The 23,396-nt window shown below is 38.8% G+C and overlaps 1 protein-coding gene across 13 annotated transcripts in view; it reads left to right on the forward strand.

The window, feature by feature from the left end:
* Nucleotides 1–23,396, forward strand: part of rbfox1 (RNA binding fox-1 homolog 1) — a gene marked incomplete at its 3' end in the record, with an annotated part of 266,295 nt that overhangs the window by 173,747 nt on the left and 69,152 nt on the right. Inside the window, exon 1 of one of the 13 annotated variants that reach the window (XM_079894967.1) lies at nt 19,819–20,118. The exons of 11 other annotated variants lie outside the window; for them this stretch is intronic. Of the gene's footprint in view, nt 1–19,818; nt 20,119–23,396 lie in introns of those variants that run through there. One more of the 13 variants, XM_079894970.1, reaches the window with a different exon arrangement.

Raw genomic sequence — 23,396 nt, forward strand, 5'->3', positions numbered from 1 at the left:
TAATCAATTTTAACTGGATGCAGGGTCGTGTGGACCAATCTCAAAAACTTAGTCTTCATACCCCTGCATACTGAAGAAATGAATACAGTACGTTTCAAAAACTGAAAAGTTTATCACGGTCTTTGTCTCAGACAGTATGTGTTTAATACGCTTTCAGGGAGTAAGCTTTATAAAATAATTTATGTCCTTTATATCTTAAAGTATGGTTGAAGTAATTTTCATGGCACTTTCAGTTGAGGTTCATCTTATCTTACCCAAACAGTTACAGTCGACCTTGTAATCCAACTTTTGTCTTAGTTTTTTTAATATCAGTGGCAGATCGTATACAGTAGGTCCAAGTTTTGTGGTAATTAAACCTAAGGATGCACAATGTTGGTATCATATTGGTGATCTGCCGATATTAGTGATTTTTATTCTGTTAATTGTGCATGTTATTTTCCCCTTTTTACATTTAGATTACCTTTGCCACATTTGAGATAGTGATGCACAAATCACAGTGAATACAAATAATTGTTGTGTAGTATTTACCCCATCCATCACTCTTGTAATAGTAGTATTCTGTCCTACATTGGCATATTTCCTTTTTTTAGCGATGCTTTATATATCATCCATAATCAAAACATTTTTGAAGCTAGTATTTACTTGTACGTGAAAAAGAATGCCTTTAAGACCTGTCCAAGCTCTATTGGAGGTGCTCAACCTTAATCACTTTGGTCGAATGCCCCAAACCCCACCGTAATTTGCATCTGGGCCACAACCATCTTAAAGAGTGGTCCCATTGGTACCACATGTCACTCGATGACTATTTAAGTTACAGTTGCCACTCTCGTTGTCTCGAAAACATGTGCACGCATGGACACATACAGCCTTCCCCGTGCTTTTTTTTTGTCACATCAATTTAAAGCAATCTGTCCTCTGGGTCATGTCAGTCTTAATGTTCTTACTCATATCAGAGAAAGAGAGAGGGGGGGCTGGAGGGCTGAACACCTCAGGATAGGACTCCAGTGTTATGGCACATTCAGGAGAGACAGGCTCCAGCTGTCGGGTCTCAGTGGGCTTTTTGCCTGGTCTGGTTAAGAGCCTGCTGCTCAGGAGAGTACAGAGAGCTAGAGAGAGAGAGAGAGAGAGAGAGGAGATGACTGCACAGCCCCACTGGTCCCAGGTGCAGGATAGAGGAAGAGGAGGAGGAGGGGGAAGAGAGAACGAGACCGTATGTCTCACTGCAGAGTACAGCCCCTCTATCTGTTGTACTAGCCTTTAGGTCTTTAGATCAACCCATCTCATCCTCTCTGTTTGACTTGGAGGTTTCAGTTCTCAAGCCCTTTTCTCAATTTTCTCTCTCTCTCTCTCTCTCTCTCTCTCTCTCTCTCTCTCTCTCTCTCTCTCTCTTATGTACTCAGAGTGGAGGCTTGTATCTGTGAGTAGCCGTGCTCCTGCTGGGGCCTGGTGTAATTGTCCTGACAGGGTTATGGGAAATTGCACCATGTCAAGCAAAGCCGGTACACATAGTGACATCTGCTGTGTTGCTGACCAGAAATATATGCTATAGCACTGCATTCTTCACACTGTAGCTTTTGTATATAGGATATTTTATTTATTTGTGCCTATCTGTTAGGGGTGTGTAAATATATGCTCTCAAAAGGATTCGATTACTATTATTAACTAAATAAATAAGTTGGTCACAGTTTGACAGAAGTAGTTCAAAAGAACAGGATTTTAAGTATTAATATATAGTAATACTAATATATATATATATATATATATATATATATATATATATATATATACAGTGAATATATATACAGTATATATATATATATATATATATATATATATATATATATATTTGTATATACATACTTTTCTTATTTTAATCAGCAAATCAGCATATTAGTGACACTGAAGACTGGAGTAATGATGCTGAACATCCATCCATCCATCCATGTTCTTTCTATACATCCATCTATCTATGATCATCCATCCATCTATCACTTTGTTGCTGTCATGTGCTTTATTCAACACAGATATTTGTAAAATAAGTTTGATAAGTAAAAGTTATAACGCAACTGTCAGATGTGTTTTTTTTCTGAATCTCCTGCGTTCACACTTCTCTCTTCATGAATCTATGATAAAGCATGTGCCAAAGATTTCCATTGGCTCGATGACATGACAGAGAATAGTAATTCAGAGGATCAGGAGAGGAGAAGAAAGGAACAAAGAAAAGAAGAGGAGGAGGAGAGGGAAAAGGATGTAGGAAGAGAGAGAGAGAGAGAGACCGTACGGTAATTGTGATGCTGTTGAAGATGAGGCACCTCAGGGATTGTGAGAGCTCATGGTGAGATGAAAAGCCACTCCAGGCCAAAGGTTGCTGTGAGAAAGTGACATCTGACTGAAGTTTAACCTCTCTCCCTCTTGCTTTTACACTCGAAACGGTGACACGGAGCAGCGTAATCATCTGCTCAGCATTTCCCTTTTGTTAATCGCAGACGATAGCAGCAGCTGAGAGGGGTTTTCTTCCATTTAATGAATTGACGATTGCTGTTATAGATACAGAAATATTATTGTTGCACTGAGTGGCAGAGTAAGTGTTGGAATGAGTGGAGTTATTTTCAACCCTCTGAGTCATAGGCGCCTCACTAGAGATCGTCTCCCTGAGCAGGATTTTGGAACGAGAAACCTGAAATAACCGTTCGTTTCTATTGTGGCACACATGATTTTCCACAGTCTCGGTGTCCATTGTAATCTAATATAGGGCCAGTGGCCCTGCCGCAACCACCTGCCAAGCCGTGCATTTCGTTGGCCAAAATTGCCGCTATGGGTTGATCAGGCTCCTAAAGTGCAAAAACAATAGCAAATGTGTTGTGTTAGGCGCTGAGAAAGAGCAAAGCAAATGAGCTGTGTTGATGAAAAGCACTGCTTCCTAATGCCAGGCAGGCTAATAGAGAGTCATGCTAATACGTTTCGCCACAAGCCCCCCTTGGCACTCTGGCAGGTAACGGCTCGAGAAGGGGGAGGACGAGGGGGAGAGCCAATTAAATTCCCCTTTTTTGAATATTGACCGGCTTGTTATCTGCGCTGAAACCCTGGAGTCAGAATTGCTAACCTCGGCAGCTTTCACAAAATGCTTTTCAACTGCCCAGAATTATGTGTGGAAAAATGCTGAGGATGGCAGGATCAAATGTGCGGTTTTTAGTTATCAAGCTTAATACCTCCATTTATTCTGGAGACTGTGTGAGCTGCAACAGTTTTTTTTTCCCTTCCCCTTCCCAGGTCAGTAAAATGGCCTGAGGAGAAGCAGTCACTCATTCAGCGAGGATCTGCTAGGCACAGCGCTGTCACTCAGACGTTGTGAGAGGCATTTTCCAGCGAGAGTAGTGCAGTTAGCCTCAGTCTCCCATAAGGCCCTGTACTCATCCCATAAAGCGTTGCTCTCCATCAACTGGGGCGCATATTCTTTTCCTAAGTTACAGCGTGTCATCATCATCTGTCAAAGTATTGCTGGAAAAAAAGGGTAACTCGCTCTCCATGACCAGTGGCAGCAGTGAAGAATCAAAAAAAGATATACAAGATCATCAGACTGAAATATGTAAGTGTGATAAATGTTGCCGTATAAATTTAAATAAGTTATAGACACCAGTTTTCATTTCAGATTCAATCAAATAAGCACATTACACATGTTTGTGGTTGTGATAAATACATAGCTTGATATTTAAAACAATGTTTTTCCCTCAATCGGTGCCTGCATGACATGTGTAGGTTTTTAGGTAAATATTGCTGTTTTGTTTAATTAACCCTAGTGGCTATTTGGTTGAAAGGATGTTCCATTATATAATAACACTATATTATATAAAATAATAGCCAATTAGATCAAAAAAATTAATACAATAAATAAACAACTAAATAAACACAAAGAAGAGTGATATTTGTTAATTTTAATCTAAAATACCATTCAAAGTATGTTTTTTTTTATGTTTTTGAAAGAAGTCTCCTGCACACTGCTGCATTTATTCGATCAAAAATACAGTAAAAACATTATTATTGTGAAATATTGTTAAAATGTTTCTTTTTAAATATATTTTAAAAATATAATTAGCTAAGCTGAATTTTCAGCATCATTACTCCAGTCTTCAGTGTCACATGATCCTTCAGAAATCATTATGATGATTTGATGCTCAAGAAACATTTACTATTATCAATGTTAAAACAGTTGTGCTGCTTAATATTTTTGTGGAAATCATCATTTTTTCATCTTTAATGAATATAAAGTTCAAAAGAACCACATTTATTTGAAATAGAAATATTTTGCAAAATCATTAATGTCTTTACTGTCAATTTAAATCAATTTATTACATGGCTGGGCTGAATTCCAATGTAGAATGCGGTCTGTTATTTCTTTATAACAGACCGCTGCGGAGTATAACAGACCGTTGCCATGAAAAACAGCGCGTTGCTATGGACGCGGAACGGACTATTTTCTTTGGCGGAAGCAATACAATCGTTTTTAAATCAATAAACTCCTTTTTAAATCAATAATTCGTGTCAAATTATTTATTTATTTTGTAGGTAGCCATGTAATAAGCGGGATAATGTATAGAGAGGCGGTCGTTATAGCGAATAACAAGCCCTTCAGGCTGTCAAGACCCCTCCGCTTCGCGTCGGGGTCTCGTTCAGCCTGTCGGGCTTGTTATTCGCTATAACGACCGCCTCTCTATACATTATCCCTTACTTAAAAAGTATAATTTAAAAAAATATCTTACTGACCCCTAGCTTTTGAAAGATAGTGTGCAGCAATATAACAAATAAACTTCAATATTTGACAGAATATATGTTTATTAAACATTTTATGTTATGGAAAATTGTCACATGCAGGCACTGAGTGATGGCTGAATCATTGAATCAGAAATTGAAATGTTTAATGGAAATAATTAAACTTGTTGCTGCTGATGCTAGTAACATCTCTGTCTTAAGTTGTGACACTAATATGAAGACACAATCTTTAGGATATTTAATGGCCAAATGAAAAACTTGTTAATTAACTGTGATATTAACATTGTTGCTTAAAATCGAAATCATCATTTCGTGAATATTTGCTATATCGTTCAGCTCTAGTTTCAGTGTGCCAAACATGATTGGGAAGGCTTTGTGAATGTGCTGTTTTTCGGAAAGAAAAATCTCTTCGTGGCTGGCAGTTGGTCTAAGTGCTTGTGTGGGGTTTAATTTAATTAAAGTGCATCATAATTTAGGCAGGACAGAATGGACAGAAGGCTACGTCTCAGAAAGGCTGAGTTGCTCAATAACCCCCCCTCGTCGAGTCCGGTCTGAAGGGAAATGCCAGCGCTTGACCATATAAAATAAAGATTCATTGCCGCCGAAGCTGTGAACGCAAGCGAGCAAATTAGATTAATCAAAGTGTCACCAGTGTCAAACCAAACAAATAGCAGAGGGATTTAAGTCAAATATGATGTCTGAATATGTGTGCATGTACTGGGGCCTCAGCTTGTTGCGTGGGGATTTATGACAGGGAGTTGACGGTCTGGTGGAAATAACCTTTATGTACCAGACAAACTGGGGAAGGCCCTGGGAAGGCCTTAAGGCCAAACAAATCCAGATTCATCATTCAGCCCCCTCAACAGCAACTGTCCATGGTGCTGATGGAGACCTGCAAATGCATCCCATGATGCACAGATGGACAACCTGCAGTTTATCAGGCCATTTTTCTGTCAATGGTGAAGCAGTATATCATAGTCACTGCTGAAATGTGTGTTTTTTTTTGTTTTTTTAAACAATTAATCTATTTGAATAGTTATTTTTTTACAGTAAATCAGTTTTAATGGTCAACACTGAATGGACAAAAAACAGATTCAAGTGGGCCTCGAAAAATGAATCAATTTTATCTCACTTTACTTATATACTAGGCCTATACTTTACTAGCATATTTAATGCCCTTTTAATGTATTCATAGTCACTACATAACATTTTTAAATGATTATTTGATTATATAATACTTATATTATTATATTTTCCTAAATAATTGTAACCTCAGTTATGAGACTGTACATAATACTTAACTGTTTATGGTTACAACCTTGAAGAGTGTTGTGTAAAGTATTATAGCATAATAAAATTTCCATAATAGACCGGAAATGTTGCCGAAATGGAGCGGGGTTCAGCTGCCTTTTAATGTGTCATGTGTATGTACTGTATATATAATATAGTATATATGACAAAAAAAGAAAAGCTCTCACCGCTCTAGAATTAGGCCTAAATAGAGGCTAACTTTAATTATAAGCCTCTTATTCAGTGGAGAATTGGAAACGATTGTGAAATTCACTATTTACCACTAATAATTATCCTTGTAGAGTTAATCCATCCTACTGTCACTAAAAAAATGGGAAAATGATGAATATATCATGCATTTGATAAAGTCACATGAATGTTTTAAGCATAATTTATTTTTTTCCCCTCTTAACATCCTGCAAGCTCTGACAGAACGTGATTGACACCCCTAATATAACTCATAATATTGAGTGTTGGTCATGTGTCTTAAGATTCATGACATGATGTATCAAATTATGTTTACAATCTTTTATGAACACAGCTGATTTTAAGGCTTATTTGTGTGAAGCATATGATCAAACTGACTGATCTGACTCCTATGTGAATTTTCTTGAGGGTAATTTCTCTTCCTTTCACATTTGGTGTATTTTTGAAACAAGGTCCAACTCTTGCATGCTTCATTGAGTGAAAAGCTATTTGTAGAATTGCCGGAATGATTGAACCTCTCCAGGCGTCTCCACAGCACAAGCAGCTGAGAGGTGGATTTAAATGACTTCTCTCAACATCCATCATCTTTTTTTTTTTTAAATGTATAATCTATGGCCTATTTCACTACCCGTCACTCCGTCTTCAGATGCCTCGATACCCGACTCTTATTGGGCAGACCAGAAATGTTGGCGAAATGGAGCGGGGTTCAGCTGCCTTTTAATGTGTTTGATGAGAGGGGTGAGATGTAAATGACTCCTGTGGGAATATGCTTGTTTATTTCACTCAAATATGAGAACATGCTGAAGTAAATGAAACATGGCTGAGGGACATCAATCAGAGGAAGGGGCTGTTTATACAGTAATTACATTCATGGATTAATGAAAGGAATCTCTCACTCTCCCACACCCCTCTCTCTCTCTTGTTTTTTGCCTGTGGAGTGTCCGGGTGTTTGACAAATAATGTGTCCCTCCTAGTTGTGGTTTCCTGCTTAATTTTAATATTTTGATTCTTCGCTCTAAGTAATGGTCCTCGGTTTATTGAACGATTAACCCACAGCCAGTTGAACATGTTTAAAAAGCTCAGAAGTCACTAATGCAAAAATACCCCCACAGATCAAATGTGGAGTATTTCTGCATTTCTTCATCAGCGCCTATAATGGGAAAATATTTCATTCAAATTGTGTCAAAATGTGTGGTGACATATGACCAGGAATGAATGTGGTCTCGGTCACTAAATCATCATTGGGCCATTCAGACACTCAAAGAATGTAGGAATTCATTTTTTAGGGAAATTTAGGGCTGAAGTGTGTATTTCTTTTAAGATGTTAGGCCTAAAGCTTAATATGTCGAGACAACTAGCCTATAAGAAATCCAGACTTATTTCCCATGATGAAATGTGAACACTGTCTCTGTGGCTTTTTCTGGCCAGCCCAACACGGCTTAACCAATGGTGTGAGCCTGGGGGCGGGGGCTATCTGTTTAGTCAACCAATGGCAAACAGGGGAAGTGTTTAGGAAACCTGTTTGAATACGTTCAGCATTTCTGTGACGCTGGAAATAAACTCTTTGAAAAGCTTTTAATTTCAATGGAACAAGTTCAGAAAAACAAAAAAGGTCTGAAAATGTATGCCGTAAATCATTATTAAATCCCTCTAAGGTAAAATCACTATCAGTATTCAGACTACAAACCGAGGAGACCGTCTTGGGCATCGGGAACATTAGAGCTCTTATTACAATCATAAACCAATAACGAAGGAATATGTAAAAGATCGGCACAGGAGAGGTATTCCAGGGAAAGGGTAGCATCCCAGTGGAAGAAAACAAATGGCACCCTTCACTCCAGAGAAGAAATGGCTCTAGTTAAGATTGATTGCTTTGGCGTCTCGGCAGTAAGGTAAAGAAAAAAAAATAGAGAGAGAGACGGAGAGAGAAAGGGAGGGTGGTTGGAGGACTGACCCTGTAAAGCTGCTGATTTCAGCAGTCTTGTTCGGGGGCCTGAAGTCTCATATATTGCCTCGGCTGGCTGTGATTTGTCTGGAGCCCTCTGTCGATTTGTGAGGACTGACACAGGACATGCCACCTCTGTAAAATACCCGAAACAAAGAGTGTTTCTTCACGACTGGCTAATTCTCTGTGTTATTTCCCATGCTGCAGCAAAAAATCACTGACTTTTTGGGCTGGGACGTACCCCAAGGCCTTCTTATGTCAGGGAAGCTTTCCTTTAACGCTAGAGGACTGTTGACACATGAACAGTCCACGAGGACACTTTTTAAAAGCGTGTCCTGAATAAGCTCTCTTTGAATGGCAGCATGCAACATTTGAGGAGAGAAAATGGAGGTCGGAGTCAGTACTAGAAGCATTACTGTTCTTTTAGTGGCAGTCTTCAGAGTCCTCTCTTAAACCTGTTAGTGACACTTCAAGCTCTATTCTCTAATCAACTTTGAAAGCACCAGTTTGAGCGTATTCTCTTGTTCTTTGTGTATTGAAAATCAACAGCGTTATCGAAGCTGGTGCCTCTTTCTGCGGTCTTCAGACTCGCCCTCGCTACTGACGTGCCTCAGTCACACCGCAGGACTGCAGTTGTGAATCAATACGATTCCTTAACCTGTCACACTCCCAGCATTGTCACAATACCAGTTTTATGAGGGTGATTTAGGCGTGGGCTGAGTCAATCAATCACGGAGAGGGGGCCGTGCTAAATGATCATTTGATGTGGTGAAGGATGGCGATGCAGGGAGATTGCTATGCCGGCTACATACCTCAGCAGGAAGAGAGAGAGAGAGAGAGAGAGAGAAGCAGAGAATGAGCGCAGTTAAGACAAAGGGCAAGTGTGCAGCTTCCTGTTGGCACCTGGCGTTTATAGGCCCACTCTAAGCAATTAAAGTTATGTCTTTATTTACTCACTTTCATGTTTACTTGCGGTATGTACACTCTACAAAATTTTACCTTTTAAGGGTACAACAGCTTGTCACTGGCGCAGTAACCTTAAAATACTAGTACCTTATTTATCCCTAGGTTCAGAGTAGTAACTTAAGGGAACTTGTTACTACTCTAAGGTACTAATATGCACCTTTTAGGGGTGGATATAAGGCGTCACATTTTTTTGGGATGGTGTACGGGTCATTTTTATCTCATGAAATCACAAAAAAATGGGGGCCAGAGCTTTCAAGCTTTAAAAAAGGACACAAAAGGACCATAAACTTATCATGTAAGTAGTCCATATGACTCATGTGCTATACAGTATATAAAAGTCATGCAATTGCTTTGTGTGAGGAACAGATTGAAATTTAAGTTGTTATTCACTGATAATCTCCAGAGAGCTGTTCACTTCTATAAAGGGATCAAAACTGTCAATTGAGCTCAAGAATCAGCTCGATTCATGAACGAATGACTCATTGTTAACTAGACCAATTCATTAAAAATATCTGACTCAAAAGAATGCTAAGCCTATGTAGCCTATGCTAAGGTTTCCAGTTAAAATTGGCTTTTCAAAATCAAAATTTCAGTCTGTTCTTCACAAAAAAATATCATATGGCTTCAGAAGACATATACACTGAGAAAAAAATGGTGTGGTATTTACTTTGAAACCATTTTTACTCAGAAATTGGAAAAATACAAAACAAAGAAACAGCAAGTAACACATTGAATTAATCGACTGAAAGACTGAAATAGTATATTCATGTCAAAGTGTATATAACCCATAAACCACATGGATCACTTTTAGAATATTTTATTGAGCTTTTTAATCCTTTTGAAGCTCAAAAGATCCAGTTTCCAATTTTTGTAATTTCATGGAAAAGAGTGGTCTACACATTCTTTAAAATATCTCCTTTTGTGCTCCACAGAAGAACAAAAGTCATACAGGTTTGAAACGACATGAGGGTGAGTAAAGGATGAGCACGTTTTCATATTTGGGTGAACTATCCCTTTAAAGGCACTGGTTTCTCAGTGTCTGTTCTTCTGCAGTGTAATAGATGTGGTGAGGAGCTTGAAGATTATCGGATTGTAAATACTCCTCAAAGCGGCAGGGTGGAGAGAGGAGGGTGGAGGCACTCCCCGCAGCCCCGGCCCAGACAATGCAGTCAATTAAAATGAGATTGTGTGTGTGAGCGGAACGCACTGCAGAGAGAGAGAGAGAGAGAGAGAGAGAGTGTGTGTGTCGGTAATGCAGTGGGGGAGAGTGCATGAGCATTACGTGCCTGGCTCAGATCAGTTAAGTGATATTTGGGGGATTCTCCATCATGGCAGGCAGGCAGGCCAGCGGGCTTGATGGCTTCAGCAGTTGGAGCGGGCTAAATTGAAGTGTCAGGTGGCAGAATTGTATTTTATTTTCTAATATGCTCGGCTGTTAGCTGTGGGAATGTTTTTTAAGGCCGGATGCGTACAAAAGGGATTGAAACCGGCGCAGTGGTCTTATCGTGTAAGACGGCATTTCTCAAATTTACGGCGGAGATCGTCCGCCCCATCCCCTCGACGCTTAAAGGGTTGCCGATGATTAATTAGGGGGAATCGGAAAGGCCACGCTTTTATTGAAGGTTTTTAAAACGTAACACTGTCATAAGAGGCATGAATGATTTTATTTCCTCCGTTTCCATTATGCAGCCAAGCTAGCACAGGGACCGTTCTGTTTTTTTTTGTTTTTTTTTCTTCCTCTCACGCATTAAATGAAAAATTGCTTTCATCCTGCAGATATCAATAATGTGATGCCGGGGTCTACTAGAACAGCTATTAGATTACATTAGTGGAAATTGTGGTACAAAAGCCATGTTTACCATTAAACCATAAAAGATGGGGGGGGGGGGAGCTCTTGCGTTAATACTTAAAGCAATTCCTTTATTGCCTATTTACCTTTAATTGTGCTTGAAAGGAAGGAGAGAAATGAGCAGAGGGGATGAAAGAGGTGGAGAGATGGCATAAGCGGGTACTTAAAGTACTGTATCATTTGCAAATAACATTAAATCCAGGGCTGACAGAATTTTTCCATTTCTGTAATGGAGGGTCTGAGAGCACGGTATTGTTTTTATGTTGACCCCTGCCAATTGTTTGGTAATGTTGGGCTGTCAGCCACGCTTCTTGACACCTTGACATCATCTGTGCACTTTTATTTGGGAAATGAGTCCGTGTGAAGGCGGGTGGGCAGCATTTCTTTAAAAAAAAAAAAAATTTAAAAAAACAAGACCGTCATCAGCAAATTGGGAAGCTAGCGAGCACCAATCTAGTCACTCTTTCTTTTCTCCATCCATCCATACATCAGTCCTGCCTGCCTGCCCACCCTCTGGTGCCCCCACCCTCTATACCAAAAAAAAAGGAAAAAAGTCCAAGTGGCTTGCTCTGATAAGTAGGTTAAGCTCCTATCTGTTAATTAGGCTATTCCAGATGTGACTAATTTACCAGCCATGGGCATACAATATGCTAAACACCAGGGAATTAAAGCGATGGAGAGGGACGCTTCCCATGTGCATTCTCTCTGATAGGACAAGTCATTTCAAAGCTGCAAAACCAACACAAGTTGCTATTTTAATCATCGCTCACCCTATCTGTTCCCACATAATAGTGCCTGCTCGAAATTAAAACATTAAAGGAAATTGAGATAATTGTCATTATCTGTTAAGTCGAAATCCTTGCCGCTTGCTGGAGCTGTCTGAAAATGCAAATTAGATTATTATTCAATTATCACACTCTGAAGATGAGATACACATGCTTGGGTTTGTATACAGTATGTGGACGGACTGCGGACATCCTGCTGAAGCACGAGCAGGTCCGTGTCCTGTTCGTGCAACAGCGTGTGTGCAATTTTTTCGGGCCCCAGCAGATGCTGCCAAAGTGCATTGTTTGTACAGCCAGGGATGAGTCAAGCATATGCTGGTGTTCTGCACTCGTTTTTCATCCTTGTGATTAGATTATCTGTTAAAATGACCAGGCAAACTAAATTATTAATTTGAGATATTGAGGGTGTTGTACTTTAGGTGGGTCAGTAACATATAAGAGTGTCCATGGTAAAGAAAAAGACAAATCTGGTTTAAGACACATGCCAAGTTCTTAGAACCATGTACTCTTTGTATTCATGTTTGTTTTATGTAGTTTGAAAGACTTTTTTTTTACCATTTTCAAGAGAAGTTTACATTTAATGACATTTTCCTTGAACCTATAATGCATGTGAGTGTGCACAGCTAAAGCATTTCAAGTTTTAAAATATATTAGTATTTGAATGAATTAATTAACTAATTTAGAAATATCATGCATTTTTACATAATATAACAAATTCATAAATATTACATTTTAGGGAAGCACCTGATTTTCTTTTTTTACTAGGTGGTCTAACCATGCGTTTTCATATAAAGGTCAAATTAGGGGTCCTCTCTATCATATCATTTATGTATTTATATATATTTATTTCATATAATTTTTCTGAGATATAATAATAAATGACTATGGCAACCTAAGACTTAACCACTCTTTTTTTTTTTTTTTTTTTTTTAATTCATACATGAAAAACTTTCTTCATAGAAGAAGAGGTGTATTCAAGTGATTGTATGTATGAATTGCATTTATTTATGTATTTTTAAATCAATATATATAAAATAGATATAATAGATTACAAAGGGAAAAAACAGTCATGTCATTGACCCAGGCACAATTACTTTTATAAATATTTATCAGCAGACATTTTTATTTATATAAAATTCAACAAAATGTATATTACTATTTAAATCAGTTTGTGTGTTGGTTGTAAATCAACCCATGATGTGTCCCGATTATTCTGCACAGAAGAACTTTCAATGCCCCCGGCCTGATGTAGCGCTCCCGAGGGTCGTCTCTTTGATACTTCTTAATTGTAGACATCACGTCTTTGCTGTTGAACACCACGCACCAGGCTACTATATGCTGCAGAAACATTTGCATGTTTCCTGGCACATACAAAGTGTCTTACAGCAACAAATCTCAACTCCTTTCATTGGAAGCCCGACTCCACAGTCGTCTGATAGAAGTGGGTTAACCAGATCCCTTCGGCCATATTGCAGTTGCTTGGAAGAAGAAAGCCCCAGAGTGTCTCACATAATCTGTTTTTCCCTGGCTCTCTCTCTCTCTTCTCTCAATCATATATCTCCTGCATCCTTTCCTTAATTAATGCATCACAGAAATACATGAATAAGCAACTTGGTGATACGTGTCCCTCTGCACAGCACATATCTTGTTTCTTTGTGGTTTCTTTTTAAAACATGGTTGTTCAGAGGAGTGCAACTGATCTTGGCTGTTAGATGGTCTGGGCTATTATGGAGATGTGTGAATGGCCAGCAGGCATGTCTTACTGGGATTTCAGAGTGTGTAATTCTGCTGTAGTCTCAGAACTTGCTAAGCAATCACTTGAATGAAATTGATAAATTCAATTTATTTTAGTTTTATTTTAAAATTATTCTTTATTTATTAATTTTGGAGCATATGTGAGTTAGTGAGCATGTAGGACAGCTGAAATTCATTAAGTTTGAAAAACATAACTCCGTTGATGCCGTGCTGCAGCTGTAGCAAATGACCATGTGACGTATTGAATCTGTAGTGCTCCCATTGGCACACAGGTTTGAGTATTGCTGATCAGTTTCTCTTCGCTCTCACCAATATTTATCTACTATCTACACTAATTACATTTTTCCGGTTTGGATGAACTTGTAACTTGTACATACTTATGGTGGTTGCCAAGTTATTGCTATGCCATTGCTAAGGTGTAACTTTGGAGGGCTTTTAGTTCGTTGCTATGTGATTTTCAGAGTGTTTGTAAGGTGTTATGGTTGGTTACTCATTGGCTCAAGTTAAAAGACCCTTAGTGTTTTTTAAGAATATTTTTTATTAGTTGTAGTTTGTGCTAAGGCAAGCAGCACAATAACGACATGATCCTGCCATCATATATATATATGGCCATATGGTGAATCTAACCATACACAAGAGGCTTTCCATGAAATTTTCTTGCCAATGATTTTTCCGGGGTAGATCGCCAGGTCTTTCCCAAACACTCCCCATTACACTGCTTGGAACTATACTGGAGGAAACCGAAGCACCCGGAGGAAAACCCATGCAGACACAGGGAGAACATGCAATGTTCCATGGAGCCATTTCTGGCTCAACTGGGACTCGAAATGGAGACCTCCTTGCTGTGAGGCTATAGATAGATAGATAGATAGATAGATAGATAGATAGATAGATAGATAGATAGATAGATAGATAGATAGATAGATAGATCATTTTGTCATTCTTTTTTTAAGCTACCTTTTCAACAGCTGTTAATCATGTTATACAGTATGTTGTTAAATGTTGATCAGATCTATGCGAAAAAAGTTTAAGATGAAACAAATGAAAAATGTCTCTGTTGATAATTCAAGGATAAAATAATGAAAAGATTTCAAGGACATCGCAGAATCGGCAAAAAAGTAACTATATACTCGATATTTGTTGAACTTTCATTTTGTTGCTAGGTTTGTTGGGATCAGCAGCGGAGCAGTTGGGTCAAGTGAATCTGGAGTCTCGGGGACTTGGCGAGTTTATTAATGTCTCTAGGCACAACCTCCTGACCCTGTCAAATCAAATCTTCTGTGTGCTGATCCACATCCTCAGAAAGAACGGCCTCAGATGATAGATTTTGAGTGAACTGCAACCCCTTCAAAATGACATGTACCAAAGTGCTCTCATTGCTCAAAAGCCAGTTAACCCCCATCGCCTTTTTGACACAAAAGCAAGAGACCTGGAGTGCCATTGTGTTTTTGGCCACTTTCAACTATATAAAAGCCATTTGTTTATAAAACACATTAGCCCACTTTCTCAGATCGTGTCCGGGGGCAAAACAGCCCATGTCTTTGATTGTTGTGAATGGGGTCCCTCAGAATTCGGTTCTCTGTGTGGCTTTGAAGACTGTGGTTTTTGCTTTGTATTCGGCCATGCAGAGTTTTTTTTTTTCTTCAGTGTGTGATGAACCCTACTCAACAGTGTGTTAACTGAAATGGGAAGTGACAGATTCACTAAGGGATAATCTTCCTGCCAAAGAAACCGATATTACCCCTTGCTTGCACATTACTGTATGGCCCAGCAGGTAGAACTGTGAGACCCCCAACAATACACCAGTTTGTATTGATTTTTTTCCCAAAATAATTTGACCAAAATGGGCTCCGGTGTTATTAAGAAGTGCAGGTCGTTGGGTATATGTTCTTTTTCTGGTGTTATGCTGTGGGCAATGCCTCGCAAATATTCATAATTTAATGCTTTAAAAAAAGTCTCATGTTCACCAAGGTTGGATTTATCTGATTAAAAATACAGTAAAAACAGCAATATTGTGAAATATTATTACAATTTAAAATAGCTGTTTTCTATGTGAACATATTGTAATATGTAATTTATTCCTTTGATGCCAAAGCTGAATTTCTCCAGTGTCACATGATCCTTCAGAAATCCTAGTAAAATACGCTGATGTTGAAAACAGTTGTGCATAACATTTTTGTGAAATTGTGTTACATCTTTTTTTTTCAGGATTCTTTGATGAACAGAAAGTTCAAAAGAACAGCATTTCTATGAAAAAGAAATCTTTTGTTACATTACTGTCTGTCGCTTTACTGGCTTACGGGTTATACTGTGGTAGGACTAGATTGAGGATCTTGTGTGATGCTTTGTGAGGTGTGAGGAGTCAGGGGTGGGCGTAATGGAGAGGGGGAGGGGCCAGGCCATTAAATAAAGTGTTCATTGCTGGCTTTAATTAAATGGTGACTGTGATCTGAGTGGAGCGGGAGATTGGATTGTATGACATATCTCTAGCCTCCGCTGAGAGCTCACATCAGCTGTGTCAAAGATATCGGGAATGGAGCATAAAGTCAATTACAGCTCCAACAGTGAACTGATAGAAGAGAGGAAAAACACTCCCAAATGCTGTCATTTGAGAGCGTTTCAGACACTCTTATGACTAACTACAACAAAGGGGGTTGGGGAGCAACGCAGGTGGACACGGAGCAGCTTGGACATCGTCGGGTTGTTGGTGACCCAAGGCCGTCTGAAGGAGCCACCCAGGAAACACTTGTGATTTGGAGCTGATATTAATCCTGGAAGGCAGGTATTGTTTGTGTAGCTTGAAAGGTACTTCAGGTGCTCGAGGTCACAACTTCATACTCAAATTATTTCAATGAGGACTTGAGGAGCCCTTCGGCACTGCGGACACTGCTCCCAGGGCCCTCTCGAGTCGGATCTCGACGAGGCAGTGGGGAATTCACAATATGCTCGTATAATCAGCACAATTAAAACGGCTACACTTTGGCATGAGATAATGCGGAGGAAATCCTGTTTGTGTATGTCTGCCATTTTGTGGGTACAGTCTGTTCAGACCAGTGGTCTGTTGAATTTTGCTTCAGCGAGAATTATGTTAGATGTCGATTTCCTCTGGGAAAGTGCTTAAAATGTATGAGCCGAGCTCTGGCCATTGTTTATTTTGTTTGTCACTGAATTGCTTGATATGGTTGTCACAAATATGAATGTCACGGAAGCAGATAAACAGCTTTTCAGGATCAGATCGAAAATTGTGATTAAACTTCAAAAAATAAGCCATTTTTTATTTAATTTTTTAGATGTTTTTCAGCACAGATGAAAAATTGCAGGTCATACATCTAAGTTTTGACAATATAATTGATTTTCTATTGATGTAGTACCCAGCTGCTCTTATCCTTAATTCTATCACAGAATTTAATGACAGAAAATAAAAGCAATAAGATCTCCGTAAGCCCAGTGAGATGAAAAAGAGCCGACGAGCGGACAAGAGAACCATCGCCTAGAGCCGTCCATGTGAAACAACACTTATGGATGGTCTTTTCCCCATTCTTAATCTACAAAGTAGAAATATTTCATGAATATTGATGGGAACTGGACATGTTTTCCAGCATTGTTCCCCCCCACCCCCAATGTAACTAACTCCCAACCCCTTCTGGTGTTGCTTGTTATCGAGCTATGCAGTGTACATAAACGCACATTTAACCTGCGATTAATCTCAGGCACTCCAGTGCTGAGCGCTTGTAATGTGATAGAAAGTTCTGGATGAGCTTCAAGCCAGGTTTGGATAAAGGCCTCCGCGTGTGCCGCGGCTGAATGAGACAATCATTTTCAATGGGCTCCCATTGCTCGCTTTTACTCTCAGAGCCCCCTCCTTCCCCACATGGAGCGGCAAGGATTCAATGGAATGAATGTTTGTTGATTTCCCTCTGAAATCAAGAAGTAGATTAGTTTGAATTGGTGGGGAATGAGGTGAGGCGGCTAGGTGGCTCACTATCGCCCGATCCCATTTCCCATTTCCTGTGTGTGCGCACTGGAGGTGTGAGAGAGAGGGCAATGGTAATTACCGTCTGTTTCTCTGGCGCAGTTATGCCACTGATACACATCCACGCTCCCATTATCCCGCAGATCAGCCAAGCAGTTTGTGTTTGCGTTCGGAGAGTATCAGATTCCAGATCTGGCCCAAGATGTTACAGAAAATGAGAGAGAGAGATGTCACATCTCAACCTCCCGTTCATACTTTGTATGAGCTTCTAGTCCATCTTGTTAGTGTTCCCTTCCATTTTTTTTAAACGTTGAATAATGAATTTGATAACAAAGGGAAATGTGGCAGCCTTCGCCGGCCTGACTGAAGTGCTTAATTAGCTGATTACGACGAGCCAGGATTGGCCTCTCACCGCTCACATTCGGTCTGCGATTTCACATGACTGTCCTCTTGCCATATCCAACTGACTGTTCATAGCCCCCCTGCGGTGGCTGCTTTTTGTGCCAAAATGTGAAATTACTGTGGCACATTCAGCCATTGAAATGAGCAGCCCCGGTCTGGATTGAACCAATCTGCACACAAGACAATAAAGCTATCAGTTCTACGAGTGTGGTAGGATTACTCTTAGCACACCTCGAAATTACATATAAAGTAAAATAAGGTTAGGTCAGAATGGACAGTTGGTTGACTAGCTTTTAGATGGTTTGCACAGTAAAACCTGAACTGATGTTAAAGATCAAATCCCGCATCAAATAATGTATTGCTTGACTTTTGCTTGACTAATTGTATTGTACATAATTATATGCACAATTGAACACTGAACTTATGAATTTGTCTTTAATTATTGAATTAAAAAGTTTTTAAAGATTGAATCCCAAGCATCAAATAATGTATTGGATGTCACGATTAATAATAATAATAATAATTATTATTATTATTTTTAGTAATAGTAGTAGTAGTATAAAATAAACAATTATGTTTATATTTATATTTTTGATTGATCTAATACTTCCATATATATTGATAATTTTATTGCCATGTAATTTAATGCAATATATTTCATAGCAGCAACATTCAGTAATTGTGAAAAATTGTCTACTTCATGACCCACTCTATTTTTTTTTTTCAATTGTTAAATCATCGCTCTTAAAGCAATTCACTTACATTCACGTCATTGTATTTGACTTTTTTTCATTTTTTTCATTTTTTTTTTCCAATGGGGTCCAATTTTGACAAAAAAACCCTCCAACATTCATCAAAATATCTTTAGCATATTTTAAACACATCCTTAAAATAATTAGAACCTTTTAGAGTAACATTCGTGAAGCCAATGTCTTAACGACCATCGTTTTTTGTCATGATGAAAAATTAAAAAAACAGCAGCGTTTTAATTTACAGATTGTTCAACACAACGTAGCCCTGGTGAAGACCGCACAGTTGCGCACAGGAGCGAAATAAGCCTTTCCTCTGCATCAGCTTTTTCACTCAGACTGTAACACAAAACTACATTTAAAGCATCAGATTTTGTGGGGCCGATGTGCAGCCTCAATAATTGATGAGCTTGGCTGAGTGTGGAGGTTTGGAGACTCGCTTCGCTTTACTGCAACGGCAGAGAAAAATAGAGAGGTGAAAGTGTTAGATATTCTCTCACATGGTGTAGGTTGTTATGCTGTACCACCCACACTTTAGAGCAAGTGAGCTGTGAAATGTATTCATTGTAACATGGAAAATGGAGGCAAGGAATTGCCTGTAATGTCTGACAGCAAGGGCAGCCAGCCAACAGCCAACATCACCTGCATTATTTCCTTCCCCTCTCTTTTAAAAAAAAAAAATTATATTATTATTATTATTGTTGTTGTTGTTGTTGTAGGTTTGGGAAATAGCCAGCAATTTCATTATGATGTGATTTGGGAAGAAATCGCGCACCAATGAGTGACCCCTCCGCAGAGAATCATATGGGAAGTCAGCTCAAATAAAGTTAATAGTGCATTAACTGATGGCAGCATTGCTGAGCCCCTAAGCAGTGTTCCTCATCCAGCGCCTTCCCCTCTCCCTGCTCCTCTTCCCCCCTTTTTAGCTCCTCATTTGTCTTTTATCCTCTCCTCTCTTCCCTCTCGTGAAACCGCAAGGCAGCTACTGTATTTGTACCTCCAAGGCGAGGCAGCACGGTAAAAAAAAAGTGGATTGGCTGCGATGTATAGGAATGAGGCACTCGAACCAATGGAGTGTGCCGTTGGCCCCTCCCATCTGCATATCTCCGCTCCTCCGCAGCTTGCAAGAAAGCAGCCTGATGAATAACACAGAGGGGACTTGTCTCTGGGATTATTAATTTCCCATCTCTCTCTTTCTCTCTCTCTTTTCTCTCTTCCCTCCCTGTCTCTCTCTCATTTCCCTTCCCTCGTTCTGTTTCTGTGTGCTTCCCCCTTGCGCGTGGCTTTTTTGTTTCTTGCCTTGCTGTTAGAAATGATCTTTTTCCATTCAGTGTGAGAGTGCATGAGTGTTGCTTCATGGAGCTGTGCGGCCACTGTTAACACTGCCTGGTAGCTATTCTTCCACACAAGAGCTCTCGCGTCACGAGGGGGTGAGTTGGTATCTATTAAAATCAATATAGTGTCGTGAGTCCCGGGGCTAAGGCAGTGGGGTGGGTGTAGCCTACGGCAGGTTTTATAATGAAATTTTCAATCTGAGAATGCCTGCATCTAAGTCTGACCTACAAAGGAAAGGGAATTTCTCGCCGAGGACTCCAGTTGACGGATACGCGTATCTGTGTGTGTGCGTGTTAATGTCAGAGAACGCCTGGGTCTCATAGTGTGATCAGTCAGCTAACAGAGCAGCGAGTTGCTTTTGTTGCTAAACACCAGGCATGCTTTTATCACAGCTAATGGGGATGAGTGTGAGAGACCTTGATTTTGCTGGGGGAATGGCAATGGGATGGAAATGCGAGCTAATGATGGGTAATTGAAATAGCGGGGAATTATAGTTTGTTTTGTTGATATTCTCTCCCTCGCACACGCTCGCTCTCCTTCTCCGAACCTTTGTTGGAATATTGATGACTCTCTCAGGCTGCAAAAATGATAATGATTATAATGACATCTGCATCGGAAAGTACTTACGAGAGCAATTACAACTAACAGTTGAACTTAATGCACTTTATGTGACACTCTTGGGCCATGACTTGACTCTCACATGAAGGGGCGCTATAGTGAATGGTGTTCAGTACAGATCTGTTTGATTGAGAGTGTGGATTCATGTATTTGTACTGCAGAAGAAGGTTGAAACGCAACTTCTGACGCATCATTTGGTGCCGACCACATGGCTGTGTTTTGATTGGTTGTTAGTGTGGTACATAATTTGTGGGAGGAGTTAAGAATGCAGCTGCTTGTTGTGAAACAACAGCTTTTATTTACATTTCCGGACCCTATTTGTACTTATTAACTTCAAATGTATCTAAGATCTTTTAATATTTGAATTTGATTAAATGTGTGGAATCACATAGAATCACACATGTAATATAAACAGGTAAAATATTATTCAATTCTGACCACATGGCGTTGTTTTGATTGGCTGTTTGTGTGTATATAGCCTCATTTGTGGGAGGGGTTTAGGGTGTAGTTGCTAGTTTTTATTTACATTTTGTGGCTTACTTTACATTTTAAGTTTCACCAAGTAAAAAAATAAGTTAAAATAAGAAATCATACTGTATGTCATTCAACAAATCAAAACACATTCTTGTGTAGACATTGATTGATATTTTGGAAGTTATATTTTCACCAATGTATACTGTACAAATACTTCCACTCATTTATTAAAATTAAAAATGAAATGTGAATTTGATTAAATGTGTATATTTGTGCAATATAAGCAGGTAAAATGTCAACAAATATAATTCAATGCTGATGACATGGTTGATTGGCTGTTTGGGTGTAATATAATTTGTTGGAGGGGTGTAAAATAATTCGCTAGTAGTTGATATTTTTAAATATATTTTATTTACATATTGTGCTACAGTTTTGTCACTCAATGTAACTAAAATGTTTGTAAAATGCATACATATGTCCTAAAAATATAAATAAAAACTATTGTCCACTCCACACATTTAGCTAATCATGTGTAGACAGTGAATGATATTTTGGAAGTTACATTTGTACCAACTTATACTGTACAAATACTTAATTTGATTTCATTTTGTTTGTTTTTGTTTTGTTTTTTTTACTGTGAGGAATCACATATTTGTACAAAGCAGGTAAAATGTAACTTCCAGTGTATCATTCAAAGTTAACCATATGTTTTAATTGGCTGTTCACGTGGAACATCATTTGAGGGAGGAGTCATTTATTACAAATTTGTACAAATATTCAGTAGGTTTTATTCACATTTGGCAAGCATTTTTAATTGAAATATCATGCAATGCCCTTGTGATTTTTTTTTAATTTTTTTTTTTTTACATATTCTCATTTTAAGTTTTTAAGCAATTTTCCCCCAGACTTTTTATTGCTTTATTCTGTTGAAAACGAGAGGTCATTTTCAGATTAAAATTAAGTAAAAAATGTTGTGTGTGGTTTAATCTCCCATACATTGTCTACCCCCCTATCGTCGTAAAGAAAACATGATCCTCTACATAAGCTGACATATCTTTTTATACCCTCATTACATTGTTTTCAGTAGCTTTGTTCGGGTTGAAAATGATTTTGGAAGAAATAACAATGGCAAGAAAAATGCTAAAAGAGCGAAGAAGGGGAGAGATAGAGAGAGAGAGAGAGAGAGAGAGAGAGAGAGAGAGAGAGAGAGAGAGAGAGAGAGAGAATACCCCACATTCTGTTTATGTAATTTAGTGAGTCATAACGTGGGAGCATGAGGCATTATGCAAGTTCTGGTTGTGCTTTGAAAAATTGGTTATCTCCACAGCACCTACAAGGCCCACAGATGGATGCGCCTCAGTTGTGGTGCGCCAGGGCGTCTCAAAGCAGGGAGCCCTTCTGGAGGAGGACAGGCCTCTTTTTCTCGAGCCGTCAGACTTTTGGATTGGTAAATCCTGTGGGCTTGACCGAATAGAGGAAGTGCAAAGCTACATGAGGGTGAATAATCATAGTGTGCTGGAGAGGGGATTTCGCAGGGCACTGCATATGCCCTGTGCCTACAATTCACCCTGCCGCTCATTAGATGCTGAATACATCATGCAGATTTCTGCCAGTCCTCTCATTTTAAATGCAGCTCCTCTTGACAGGAATTAGAAAAGAGAATATATAATAAAATTGGTGTGTGTGTGTGTGTGTGTCTGTTCCTGGTAAACCCTATGTCATGGGGACAAAATGTCCCCACAAAGATGGCAATATCCGAAATCCTTGTCCTTGTGGGGACATTTTTTGGTCCCCATAAGGAAAACATCTTATAAATCATACTAAGTGATGTTTTTTGAAAATGTAAAAATGCAGCGTGTGTGTGTGTGTGTGTGTTTCTTTCACCATTTTTCCATATGATTTTTGGTAACACTTTACAGTAAGGTCCCATTGTTAACATTGAGCATTAACAATGAGCATTAGATTTCGTACAGTATTTATTCATCTTTGTTATCTTTTTTTTGTTAGTTCATGTTTGCTCAGGTCTATTAAATAATATTTGTGAACAGATGCAACTTTCACTTTTAATAATGTATTAAGAAATGTTGCGATTTGCATCAACTAACAATGACTAATACTTCTAAAGTATTTATTAATCATATCATATTAGTAACTAATGTTAACAAATTGTAAATTGTCACTGTTTTTTTTTTTTTTTTTACGGGCTTCACGTTGAAAACGCAATATTATATTACACATAATATCACAATATTTTTCTCAAATAAATATGTTTAATATAATC

Source organism: Squalius cephalus (genome assembly GCF_949319135.1).
Source record: "Squalius cephalus genome assembly, chromosome: 1".
Taxonomy (NCBI): Eukaryota; Metazoa; Chordata; class Actinopteri; order Cypriniformes; family Leuciscidae; genus Squalius; species Squalius cephalus.